At 38.8% G+C, this 13,756-nt stretch overlaps 1 pseudogene; it reads left to right on the forward strand.

Annotated features, from left to right (window-relative positions):
- Positions 1-12,870: 12,870 nt before the first annotated feature.
- On the forward strand, positions 12,871-13,391 carry LOC119805182 (annotated as a pseudogene).
- Positions 13,392-13,756: the final 365 nt, after the last annotated feature.

Consider the following 13,756-nt stretch of genomic DNA (forward strand, 5'->3'; position numbering starts at 1 on the left):
GGTACTCAGGCCTTTGTTAAGTTCATAGTGATGGACGGCCCCAGAACTGATGAGACTCGCTGCTTACTAGGCTCTCAGCCTCACAAATATTCAGAAAAGAAAACCCAGAAACACACGTGTGCAGGTGCATAAATGGATGCAGACATGCTTCCCTTTAACACTGAAATCCTGTTTAACTGAGTAATACAGCGTGAGTAAAAAGCAGGCTGGGAATTTTCTAGATTAACCTCAAGCCTACATATTGAATGAGACCTCCTGCTTGTCAGGCGTTTGATGGGGAAAATCCAGCAGGCTGTATTTCTGAACGGAAATGACTCATTGGTACAGGCACTATGTTTCAGAAAGAAAGTTTAAAAAGAAAGAAGAAACAACCATGCTACCAGTCAATACTAAAAAATTGTTTGAGGGGCTGGAGAGATGACTCTGAGGTTAAAAACACTTGCTGCTCCTCCAAAGGACCAAGGTTTTATGCCCAGCACCCACGTGGTGGCTCATAAATGTCTGTATCTATTGTCGAAAGGGATCTGACATCTTCCTCTGTCCTCTGAGAAAATCAGGCATACACTAGATAGACAAAACACACGGAAAAAAATAATTTTTTTAAAAAAAATGTTTGAATACAGGGACTAACTTTTTAAATACTGTATTTCATATTCATGAAAATTCACATTTACCGAATACAGTTAAAATTGCCACTCGGGCAAATACATACTCCATCCTTTCTCATTTTTTTTTCTCCAGGTGAAACATTTCTATGCATTTATTTCAAAACAATCTATTTCCCTTTAAATGAGTCAGAGTAATTTAAGTCTTCAAGGGTTCTTTTTAATTGTATGACTACCGTGACACAAAGCCCGGAGAAGTGTGCAGAGTCTAATGGAAATGACATTTGGATGTGCTAAGAGAGCCAAAGAAATGCAAAACTAATCAAACTGTGAAGGAAGTTAAACATCTCAGTGGGGAGGAAGTCATCTGTGAGGCGACTGAAGAAGGATGTTAAATGGCACTTGAATTTGAGACCTCCCTAGTCAAGTGCGGTCACTATTTTAGAAGCACGAGAAGCCACCTGAGTTGAGAGAAAGTTAGGTCACACATTCGTACACGCAGGCATGCAAGCATGCACCCCAAGGCCCTTACAGAATCCAAACCTGTTTTCAAAAGTCCCTTAGGTGGTTTGTGTATTTAAAAGACTAAGAAGCCCTGGCCAAGAAACTCTCATGCTATTAATAGCGCTTGTGTTTCCTTCAGTGTCATTAGGTGAATAAGGAAAGATGCAGCCAACATTATGATGTTTGCATGAAGCTTATAATTAATCTGTACATATTCGATATTATAAATATTTTATATTACTTAAGGGGATTTGGCATAATAATAACATAGCCTTGGAATTCTAAATTAAAATGAATATTTGAATAACTGCTTTAGATTTGGGGACTGGCTTCCTAACTGGAAAGATTTGTAAATAGGACCGAAACATTTAAGAGAACAAGATACATCCCTAAGTTAGAAACTCTAGCTTTCTCAAAGTAATTGAAATACTTAGAAGGGTGTGACCGACAACAGACTTGAACAGAAATATATAAATGTCATTTAAATGGTTAAAGGCATTTAATAACACTAGAGACAGTCCACACAAAGTGAAGGCAAGTTTTGCTTGGTTTATAAGGTTTCAAAATGTAAGGAAGAGGATCCTGAGTATGGAACTTGAGCATGCTCTCTATCAAGTCTGTCCAAAAGCTGCCTTTAAATAACCTTCGCTGTGTGTCAAGTGCAAGTCACCTGCAACACAGAGCCCAGAGAATCAGCTTGCCAGGCAGGTGTTAAAGCAAGGTGGCTGAGTGAACACAACAGGGCCATTGTCTAAGGTTTTCTTTTCTCCTTCTTTATTTCAGGGCTCACTTCTTTTTTTCTGCCTTCTGCAAACCTTTCCTTTTCCATTCAGAAATCAATCAGTGCTGAAGAGATCAAATTACCAGGAGCCGACATCTTCTGGGGCATGGGAGCTCCCGGAGAAGTGAGGGCCATTGGGCTGAGGAGGGTTGAAATCTCTGGCGCTGAGCTACTATTTTACAGTTAGCAAACCAACAACCGCTGTGTTAGTGAGTCTCTGGAGCTTCTTTGGGAACCAACTAGGAAAAACTTAGTGGTAATCTTTCACTAATAAATATAATTGGGCTGGAAATATGGCTCAGGGGTTAAGAGCCCTCCCCGGTCTTGCAGAAGCCCTAAGTTCAGTTCCTCTCTTCTAAGTGGTGAATCCTCTGTAACCCCAGTTCTAGATCTAACACCCCTCTTCAGACCTTAAAAAACACCATGCAGACATGTGGTATACAAACCAATATACAGGCAAAACATCCATACTCATGAAACAATAAAATGAAATAAAACATAAACCATACATAATTGAGGCTGGTCATGGTGGTACATACCTGTAACTTTAGCACTAGAGAAGCAGAGGCTACAGGATCACCATTATTTTAAGGTCATCAGAGTCTACCTAGCAGCTCCAGGCCAGATAGAGCTTTATAGTGATACTCTGTTTCAACAAAACAACAAAGTAATAAAATAATATATATATACATATATATATATCTGAATATATGCATTCAAAAAGACATTATACACACATGAGGTATATATGCAAAGTTCTGTGAAACCAGATCATTTGATTAAAATACTTTTGGAAACTGTGCACACAGAATTTCTTACACATTAGTAAAAAACAGTTCACAGGTTAAACAGGATCTTCATCCTCTTTTTTAAAAAAAGGTTTTATCTTATTTTATGGGTGTGAGTATTTTGTCTGCATATATATCCATGCGCCTGGTGTTGTGGATCTCCTGGGCCTGGAGTTACAGACAGTTGTGAGCTGTTGTATGTACCCTGGGAATTGAATCAAGGTCCTCTAGAGGAGGACCCAGTGCTCTTAACCACTGAGCCATCTCTCCAGCTCCAGTCCTCACATTCTTAATGATTCAATTCAATTGTCAGCATGTTTCTTCCATGGTCAAATTGTAGGCAATTATATTGAAAAAGAAAAAGAGACACTTACCTTCAAATGTGTTCAAATGCTCTGTTTAGAAGTTACATTTCATAAACAATTGGTTTATGTATATCTCCTATGCTTCCACAGTTATAGATATGCATATATGCATACTGCAAACAAACATTTAAAGACATGCATTATGTTACCTTACAGTCTACTTATTACTGCAACAATAAGTGTTTCCTGATTCAGCATCAATCACTCTGAATGGCTCTTTTGTAAGGGGCCTGGCAGCAATGAAGACATTCTAAAGAGACATTTGTGTCTCTCAATGTGATTGTTGAAACAAAAGAACCAGAAGAGAGGAATTTCCTGGGAATCTAAGACTGGTAGGAGAAAAAGGCACCTGCTGGAGGGGAACTGGTCTCTTGCTTGGAAAGAGACTTCACACCATTTAACAACTTGTCAAATCACCTCATGGGGAAAAACTGAAGGCCAGAGAATGATGGGTCCATGGAGGGTAGGCCTACAGCTTTACAGGGACTGCTTAGATGGGCCCATCCTTCGCCTTCTACTTAAACTTTAATGTCATTTCAAGACCCAGAAAACTGATTTGGGGTGAGAGCTACTGGATCTCTTTGTCCTTCTCCCCTGTTGGGGTAGCTGGCCCAATCCCTGCGTTCAGGGGCGTGGCTGACCCAGCGAGGTAGGATACCCCTTAAATAGCATCGGGGCGCCGGGAGGAGCCCCGTTTGCTATTCCCCGCGTCACCCGCTGCTCCGCTGGACCCTTGGTTCTGTAAGTTCCCTTATTCCCCCTTTTATTAAAACTGATTTATTATAAAAGGACTATCTTGGTCACTTCCTAATTCCTCCGACTGCCGGTACCGCCGGTACTCGCCGGTACAACTGCCGGTACCGCCGGTACTTGCCGGTACACTCCGCAATGTTCTCACATTGAATAAATCTCACTTTCTGCTTCCCACTACTCACTTGGCTCTTTTAATTGGCATAGTAAGGTCAGCTGGCCTAACCTGGCTTGTAGAACAGGCTGTGAACTTTGAGTTCAATAACATGTTTAAGATGCGTGCAAGGCTACGGAGATGAAACGTCTATACCATGCTAGATTCAGGCTTCTGCAATCAAGAGTTTCAACTGACCCAAATGTTAGTAGGCCACGACCTTATTCTCTTATTTCCTTTTTCAGTCCTGTCACGATTTCTGTAATATTCTGAGCTAAATGAGAGCTCTTGCCTGATACACGCTTGCTCCGTCTTAACTAAAACCAAAGCAAAGTGCACGGTGGACTGGGGGAAATGGGAAGATCTGCCAGTGGCCAGTGAAGATATGAATGGGCTCCCCAGCATGTCTCCCCACACACCCCATCTCATCCTGGCAAATTCTCATGATCACTGTTCTGCAACACTGACCTGACCTGGAAGCTGGAAATTACACAGGACAGAGCATATTTGACCATTATTCCAGAGATACTAGAAATGGGGTAATGCAGACATCATTGAGACTAGGCTATAAATTCTTTTTCAGGGGGTGAAAAGTTTGTCATCGATAAGAAATCTAATAAATATCCAACTCTCAACTTATAGACTGGACTAAGTAAGATACACTTCGCATTGCTCAATTTGATCTACAGGTCCTTTCTGCGTTCAAGGAAGCATTAATGAACAATCCAGGGCTTCAGCTTTCAAAAATTCTCTCCATCAAACTTATTCGCAGCAAAATTCTTTCACCAAAAGTTATACTAGTCTATCCTAGAGCAGTACTACACGTGTAAGCATCTCAGCAGGGCACTGCCAACCATGCAGGGCCAAGCTGGTGTCTGTACAAAGGTGAGGTGTAGCACTGACACTTGTTGGCTTCGGGAAACTCACCTCCTAAGACGCTCTTCTTTGATGTTGAGTTCTTGTGCCCATGTGGAACACTAAACATGGACCTCCCTTCTTCAGAGTCTGGAATTTCAGTAACTGAAGCTAGTTTTGGTGATCAGACTCCAGGACTGCGTTCTGAACCTCAGATGTGTTTTCTTTCTTTTCCTGCAGTGGTAGGTAGGGGCACTTGCTGTGGCCTCCTTCAGAGACAATGGGGCAGTCTTGGCCATGGATTCCTCTAGATTTAGCTATGCTCTTTTTCTTAGGAAGCCCACCATATACCTTTGTTGTGTAGTGATAATAAATCAGAGTAGAAGTACCATATGCTAAATTCCATGGTTCCCTCGGGGGAAAAACATTGCTAAAAGTTGGGTTATCCTCATGAACACCAAACACTGTCACTATCTCAATAATTTCCTGTTTAGACTAGCATTTACACATTAGTTCCCTTTCAAGACATCTGGTTCACAGTTTAAAAATTTAGAGGGGTAAAATAAAATTTCAAAGTCATTGGCATAAATGGTCTATTCCATGATAACTTTGACTTCTCAATAAAAACAAAACAATACAAAGGAACAAATGAGCAAATTAAAAAGAAATAAACAGAAATCTAGACAGCACTTAACATGTAACATACTTAAAACATGTGTCATGTATTAGAGTTTTGAAGTTGGAACTGAACATCAAGTGACATAAAAAAGAAAAGACAGAAGTAAGCCAAGGGCAACATAACATCTATTAACCTTTCAGCTCCAATCCTTCACTCACATTCTTTAGCAAATTAAATGATCTTTGATGAAAGGAGAAAGCTGGTATTGGGAACTTCCATTTTATGTTGACATTGTTTTCAATAATTAAATTCAGGGCTTGGTATCAGCATTATCCAAGGCTTGTGCTTGGAATAGAAAAAATGTGAAAAGAAACAATATTCCTTCTGCAAAGAACTCATCTGACTCTTTCATCAAACCTTTGCTCTTGTTAGGTTTTTTTGTTTAGTTTTGATAGATTTTACATTAGAGATTATAAAACCTTTGGCATTCTACATGGAATTAGAAAATGCTACAATCATTATTGTAATATTTTCCTAAATACCTGCATTAAAACAAGCATCCAAATTTACAGTAAAGCAAGTCAGTAAATGATAATGACCAATGCCATGTGAATAAGAAATAGCAATCTTCAATCTCCTTCTTTGTGTTCAATACCTGTAACAAAACTTGATAATGAGGCATCATGCCCAAATCATTGAAGTCCCTCTGTGATTAACATGAAGGACTTCTCACCTCACCTCTTTTACCTGCCTTGATAAATAGAATAAAACTGTGATATACAATTGGATATGTTCACATATTAACACATATCCTAGAGACAACATGGTCATACTGAAAGCCTCCTAACGACATAGCCACACTTCAGAGGTAAACAAGGCAAACACATCAAATCCGTTATCACGCAGTATGTCCTGATGCACTGACAAGATGAGTCAGTGGCTAAAGGTGTTTTCTGTCGAGTCCAGCAACCTAAGTTCATCCTTGCGGACCCACATGGTGGAAGGAAGGAACCAACGGCTACACTTTGCCTTTTGACACCCCCCACATATGTCATGGCACGTTCATGCAGAAGTGTGTTTATGTGCAATACACACATCACAGAAATAAAAATTTTAAATGTCATATATATATATATATGAGGTTTGCTGATTAGCATAAAAGGGTAAGAAATTATTTTCATTAAGGATGTTAGTGGTGTTTCAGAAATGTAGATTCCTTCCCTCACAAAACTACAAAATTTGTAGCCTGAAAAATGTACTAGAATTGGGAGAAACCAACAGCTAAATACCCAAGGGTATCTAAATTACAATATTTCCCTTCATTTTTACAAAATTCTCATTCTAACTCAACTGGGGATTCATGAAACATCCAATAGCCCATATCTACTCCAAAGAGAACTCCTTGGCCAGGTTCTGATCAACTAAATATACTACATCTGTCATTTTTCTCTTTAATTATTTTCTTGTTTTTCTCTTCCTTTTAGCCTAGCTACCTCATTGCATAAGTCAGGGTTTTCTAAAGGAACAGAACTGATAGAATGAATATATTCAAAGGGGATTTATTAGAATGGCTTATATGCTATGGTCTAGCTAGACCAATAATGGCAGTCTTTTGATGGAAAACCGAAGAATCCAATAGTTACTCACTTCACAAGGCTGGGTATCTGTTGGTCTTTGGTATATATAGGAATCCCGAAGGAAGCTCTAATATCAGTGAAGGAATGCCTTAGGAGAATGCTAGATAAATTTGGCATTAATTTAGGGCAAACATAGAAAAAGCAAAAGCTTGCTTCCTCTTTGTCCTTTTATATAGGCTGCCACCAGAAGGTATGGTCCAGATATTTAGGGTGGGTCTTCCCACCTTCAATGATCTGATCAAAAAATACTTTTGCTAGTTTGTCCAGCTCCTTGTGTTTTAGTTCATTCCAGATGTAGGCAAGTAAAAACCAAGATCAGCCATTATACCCATTAATTATCTATTCAAACTTTACTGTGACAAACGTTTTCATTTTCACATTGGAAAAAGACATCATCTCTCCAGGTTACTGAGGAAAAATGACAAATCTCTTCTACATTGTTTCTGTTTCCACATTGTCCAATGAGCATAAGTCTGTTTGCTTTGCCATTGTGCACTCTCCAGAGCAGCGTTCTAGCCGAAGGTCTCTATGTCTGATGAAATAACAGAACGCTTAGAACCTAAAGGGCTTGAAAGTCTGTGACTATTGGATAATATTTTGTAGGAAAGAGGAAAATTTTCATTACCAGCCATGCAAGGTGGGCATCCAGTTGTGTATAGAAAATGACACGTTTCAAAGTTGCAAGATTAATTTCTGCAGCTTCAGATGCATGCCGTAAAGGGCTGACAGCACAGTCTGGCAAACAAGCCCATCCAATCCCAAGATGAACAATGTTCTGGTTTGTGTTTTCATCAGCTTGACACAAGCTAGAGTCATCTTGGAGGAGGGACTCTCAACTGATGAATTGTCTCCATCTGATTAGGCTGCAGTCCGTGGGGGAAATTCTCCTGATTGATGATTGATAGAGGAGGGCCCAGCCCATTGTGGGTGGTACCATGTCTGGGCAGCTAGTCCTGGGTTGTCTAAGGAAGGTTGAGCAAAGTCATGAGGAGGAAAGCAGTAAGCAGCATTCCGCCAAGGCCTCTTTCAGTTTCTGCCCTGACTCCCCTCGCTGATGAACCATGACATGGAAGTTTAAGAAATAAGCCCTTCCCTCCCTAATTTGATTTTGGCTATGGTATTTATCATACCAATAGAAAGCAAACTGAGATGCACAAATAGGAATAAAAAATATATAACCTGATTGTAAAAAGGAAGCAAAAGTTCCATTTTTTTTATTTGCCCTGCTTTCTACCTCAGGCCTGATCTTTGCTTTTAATTTAAACCACAGTTGCCGGTGTTTTTAAAGAGAAATCAAGAGCTGGAAGGATGGCTCAACAGGTAAGGACACTTACTGAACAAAGATGAGTACCTTAGTTCAGATTCTCAGATTCCAAGTAAAGTCATACTCAGAGTGGGCATCTGTAATCCCAGGATTCTTACAGCAAGGTGGGGGGTCAGAGGTGGAAGAAATTGCCAGAAGGTTACAAGATAGCTAGGCTGTAAATGGTGAACGTGAATCCTTGTTTCAGACTAAGTAGAAAGCCAAGTTCAATACTCAAGGTTGCCCTCTGACCTCCACATACAGACCATGGCAAAAATGTGTGTGTATGTACACACACACACACACACACACACACACACACACATGATTTAAAAGCAGTATAAGTCCTGAGTGTCTCTCCCACACCTGCTGAGTTAGAGGCTCTCAGGGTAGTCCCCATGAATCTGTTTATAGCAAACCCTCAAGTACTTTTGAGGGACACTAAAGTTTGGTAAAAATCAACACTTGACATATCCTTCAAAAACAAAACACTGAGTCCAGACATACTATATTCTTTAGAATGGCAAACAGATGGGAAAGAAGTTGATTATTCTTTTATACACAATTCATAAGCTCAAGAAATGATCTTCAAAGCACCACACAAGCTTTCACACTACATCAGACCTAACTCCAAGGACAATAAGGCTGTCGTCTTTGTACATGTTCTCTGATTATCAGATACTATTTTGTTGATAGTTCTGAGCACACCTACAAAGCTCTTATTAATAACTGGACAATACCACATTTCCCATCAACAGGAATGACAAAGTTGCAGTCGTTAAATCATCACGGATGTCCATATGATACCCAGTGGTATAGATGCCTTTCACAGCAATACCTGTGTGGGACTCAGAGCAACGCTTTGATCAAGATGCCAGCAATTTGGTGCCGTTTTCAGTGTGATGCAGTTACTTCAGCCAACAGAGAAGAGACAGATTACTTAAATGAAAACCAACCAAGCCAAGGTTTATGAGAAAGCTCTTTAGTAACAGCAATTAATTTGTAACCATCCAATCATTACTCATGGGCTTTATATTTTCAAGCAGTTTTAGGTACATTGCAAAGCTGAATGGAAGGTAAAGAGACACCTACCTACTCACTATCCTCACATACACTGCGAGTTTGCCAATAATAAAGTCCCAACATAGGCAGCATGGTATATTTATTACAATAAATGAGCTGGTACAACATTATCATCCAATGCCCAAAGCTTACATTAAGGCTTACTCTTAGTATATAACCTATAGATGGGGACAAATGCATAATATCTGTCCATCACTGCAGCATCATACAGAATACTTAAATTCCTCTAAAATATTCCAGGTTCTGTGGAATTTTCTCTCTTTTCTTCTTTATAACAACCACTAAATTTTTTATCATCTCAACACTTTTGTACTTTCAAGTCTTATGATCCAGTATTATAACCTTTTCAGATGAGCATTTTTGTTCAATAATACATATTTATGATTTGTTCAAGCAAATTCACTGTTTCTTAGCTCATTTCTGTTTAGGTGTGAATAATATTTCATGGTCTCTATATAGAACTTTCCCAATTCACACTCTAATTTTGTTGCACCCAGATTTTAATCACTACAAATGAAGACACTATAGACATCTGTGTTCAAATTTCGGGAGAGACATGGGTTTTTAACCCCATTAAGACAATACTAAAGAATGTCATAAGATTCTCTGATAAGTGTATACTCAGCACTGTAAGAAACTGTCAAACTATTCTATGTGCTTGTTAAACAATTGCTGTCCACCCCCAACAATGACAGTTCCTGTGGCTCGGTTTCTTTGCCAATATTTGTGTTGTTTGTGCTCTGAAGTTTGGCTATTCTAATAGTGTGCAGTGGTGTTGTATTTTTTTTCTTTTCCTTCCTCTGATAACATATTAACTGGAGTCTCCTATGCTCATTTGCTATCTGTCTTTTTTTAAAAGTTTATTTATTTATTGGAGGTGTGTGTGGAGGTCAGAGGATACCTTAGAGGAGTTAGTTCTCTCTTTCTGTGTGGGTTCCTTGGCTCCTACTCAGATCATCAAGTTTGGCAGAAAGCACTCCTCCTCCTAAGCCATCTTGCTGGCTTCTTCATTAAGTTATTTTTGTTGAAGTCCTTGGCCTATTTTTAAAATTAGGTAATTTTCTTACTGCTGAATTCTAAGAGTTCTTTGTACATTTTAGGTAACTGCCCTTTATCGCATATGTCTTTTGTAAATATTTTTTTTCCTGGCTGTGGCCTATCTTCTAATGCTCTTGATAGTGTCTTTTACAGAAATGAAGTCATTAATTTAAATGAAGTATAATATCAATTTCTCTTTCATGCATTGTGCTGTTTTCTTTTCAGCATACCACAAATTACCTAGGTCTTCCAGCAGACTTATAATTTTGCACTTTTTGCTGTTGTTTTGCTTGCTTCTATTGAAACAGAATCTCACTGTAGTCCTGGCTGGTCTGGAAATCACTGTGTAGACCATGATGTCCTCTAACTCAAAGAGATCTACCTCCCCCTGCCTCTCTAGTGTTGGAAACAAAGGCATATGCCACAATGCCCAGCCAATTTTTCATTTACTGTTTAAATCAGCACATATTTTTGCTGCTTTGGTGAGCGATATAAAATCCATGCTTAGAAATTTTATTTTATTTGTGGATATGCATGCATCATCTCTGTAAATAAATGGAATGATTAGCTTTGAAGTATGGCATTGCTTAGCTTCTTGGTCAAAAATCAGTTGATCATCTTGATGTGGGTCTATTTCTGAACTCACTTTTCTGATCTGTTGAATTCCTGATTTGCGTATTCATTTGCCAGTGTCATACATTTTGATTATTGTATTTTCGTGATACTCTTAAGGCTGGATATTGCCAGTTCTCTGACTTTGTCCTTTGTGTTGGGTCTTTTCCCTCACTATATAAACTTTAGGACACTGACATGCAAGGAATAAGCTGCTGGGACTCACGAATGGGTCTGAACTGAATCTACGGATCAAGTTGAGAAGAACTGACATCATAACAACATTAAGTCTTTCTGGCATCCACATCAAACACATCTCTATCTGCTCTTTGTTTCATCGACAGTTTGTAGTTCTCTCTCTCATATATATATATATATATATATAATATTTTATATATATAATAGATAACATATAATATATATGTATATATATAGTGCATTCATTGTTCTATTTAAGTGTTCTTTTCATGTTGTTGATATCAAGAGTATTGTTGTGCTTTTAATTTCAAACACTACTTATTCATTGCCGATGCACACGGGAAATCTTAACTTTTTCACGCTATCCTGATTACAGCAGCCTTTTCGCTGACTCTTTGGTTTTTCTAAGCAGATAGGAGCATTACCTGTAAACACAGATTTCTTTCTTCCCCCATTTCTTGCCTTACTGGTTTATCTAGGATTTTCTAGCACAGGGTTTAAAAGTAACAGTGGAAAGGAACACGGTACTGTTCCTGATCATAATAACAAAGCAAAGGTTTTTTAAAAAATAAACATTTCTTATTGAGTTGAAAGAGTACTATATTTCAAGTTAACTGAAATTCTTATCGTGGATGGGTTTTGGGTTTTGTCAAATACACTTTTTATCTATTGATGTGATCATGCAATATTCTTCATTAGTCTGTTTATTGTGACAGATTACATTAATTAATTTTCAAATATTGAGCCTGCTCTGTATAACTTGGATAAATCCCATTTAGTTATGGTAGATAACTACATTTACATATTATTTCAACCTGCTGAGGCTGTTTTTAGGATTTCTGTATGTATGTTGATGAAATACTGAACACTAGTTTTCTTGTAATGTCATTGTGTGATTTTGGTACTAGTCTAATAATTACCTCACTGAATACATTAGATATAAGTTGTGCTTCTATTTTACCATGTGCTCACGAAATATGCTTGAATCCCTATTATCTAAAAGAGCATCATTCTTTGAATCTAACCCACAGAAAATAAATAAAATATAAACTTGAAACCAACAGGGTGGATGATCAGAACATCTGAAGTATTTCTCCCCCCACCAAAAAAACCCAAAGAAACAAAACAAACAAACAAACAAAAAACAATTACAAAACTGCTGCCCTTTAACTCTCGGTAGTTTTTCTTAACAATTGGGAGGAAAAAAATGCTTTCTTTCATACAAGACAACTTTGTCAGATGTTTCAGAATGCTCGTTGGCATAGCTATCACTCCTGCTGTTGCTGAGATATAGAGGTGCCAAATAGCCCACTCTTCCTAAAGTACAAGGAGAAGGAATGGTGTGAGCAGAGAGGGTGGGGTGTACACTGAGTCACAAGGCAGAGTGAAGGCCTCTGCACACACTACACTGTTTTCATAGCATGGCCGGGATTCTCATCATTGTATTCATCATGTCATATGGCAAACATATGTTTTATTTTATGCTTTCTGGTGAGGAAATAACTCTGGTCAATCTGGACTAGACAAGGCATCAAAAATATATTGATACTGTCTCTCTTTCTAGACTCCATTCTGGGTCAGATTTAAGGTGAAAAGAAGAACCCCATGTGGGAACTTTGTACCTACCAGCTCTGCCTCAATATCTGTGCAGGGGGAGCGAAGGCAGAGCCAGGCAGCCAAGGTTTTGCAATAGCTCACAGGTCAGAGCAAAGTGTTTTCCAAAGCTAGATACAGTACTAGGTCTTTTGGCATTGGAGAAATGAAAAGATTGCAGTTCACTGCATAGTTCACGGAGCCAAGACAGATGAAATCCGGAAAAAGATTTGAAAGTGTTGGAATATGAGTTCCAGAAAAATCACTTCATAGATAGATAACTGGAAACTTTGGTTTTGAGATTTAAGAACATACCAAATATAACCCAAGTGTGGGGATCTATGGCCTCCCTGGACTTCTGTGTGGTGCTGAGTAGGTCAGGTTTGAGTATCAGAGACAAGAAGTGGACAATGGGCTTCACTGGGACCAAACACAGAATAGACAAAGAGGAGGACAGGTGCTGGTTCCAGCAGAAGTATTATGGGATCATCTTTTTTGGACAATAAATTTCACCAAAAGGCCAAATGTGTGTGTTCTGTTATCATAAAAAATTACCTCTCTCTCTCTCTCTCTCTCTCTCTCTCTCTCTCTCTCTCTCTCTCTCTCTCTCTCTCTCTCTCTCTCTCTGGAATATTATTGTATTATTGTTTCCATACATGATATATAATAAATAAAATAAAAACAACACCAACAAGAATTTGGGATATCCTATTTCCTATATTTTTAAGGTTCTGGATATGGTTGTACATCCTTTAATCCCAGCACTCAGGAGGCAGGGGTCCGAGTTTGAGGCCAAGCTGCTCTCCATAGAGAGTTCCAGGCCAGCCAGGGTTACATAGTATGGCCTCAAATTAAAACCAAAACAAATAAG

This window comes from Arvicola amphibius, chromosome X (genome assembly GCF_903992535.2).
Source record: "Arvicola amphibius chromosome X, mArvAmp1.2, whole genome shotgun sequence".
In the NCBI taxonomy this organism is placed as follows: Eukaryota; Metazoa; Chordata; class Mammalia; order Rodentia; family Cricetidae; genus Arvicola; species Arvicola amphibius.